This window comes from Lipotes vexillifer, unplaced genomic scaffold (genome assembly GCF_000442215.2).
Source record: "Lipotes vexillifer unplaced genomic scaffold, Lipotes_vexillifer_v1.1 scaffold1314, whole genome shotgun sequence".
In the NCBI taxonomy this organism is placed as follows: domain Eukaryota; kingdom Metazoa; phylum Chordata; class Mammalia; order Artiodactyla; family Lipotidae; genus Lipotes; species Lipotes vexillifer.
The window spans coordinates 1,191,086-1,191,843 of NW_006782803.1; positions in this window are offsets into that span (position 1 = coordinate 1,191,086).

The following is a 758-nucleotide window of genomic DNA, read 5'->3' on the forward strand; positions in this document are numbered from 1 at the left end:
AAAAAAAAAAAAAAAAAAAAAAAAAAAAGAATTTGAAAATGCTTACAAATACTCAAACTATGCATTTAACTAACAAGTAAGTGTATGTTATTCTTCAGTAAAAAGTAAAACAAAACAAATAAATAAATAAATTAGGGTGATACTTGCAGAAAGTTGGTAGGAAAATAAAAATAAATGATTTTACAAACATCATGCTTTAAGTTCCTGTATATTACTAGCAAGAGACCAAAAATTTGGCTTTCCACTTTCTCAGAGACCACAATAAGGAAAACATTACTAGTTACAAGCTACACAGTGAGCATATGATACAAACAAACCACTTAACAGAAGCACCAACATCACCCGGAGTGGTGAGGAGCTTTCAACTGCTGGGAAGGACATCCTTACCCCACCCTTTATCATATGTTCAACAGTGAGTCTCTGTCACAGAACTCTTTCTTAATATGTGCTGATGGCATCTCACCCAGGGGCAATTCTGTCAAATTGGATAGAGACCAGTGGGTCCAGCTAAGCAGCTGTTTCCCTATCCTAATAGAAGAAAACACGTTAGGTTACAAAATGACAGCATAGATCATCAGGTCCAGTAAAGCCCACCCTACTTAGTTTCTCTCAACTGAGTTTCTGTTTCCTCATTTCAACCCACGTGGATTTATATGTTCTAGCTTTTAATGAGGAACCAAAGAATCACTTTCTCTTGATCCAAACGATGAGCTAAGCTAAAGATGGGAGTCACTCTCTCTTGGGAAGTTAAGAGGAGT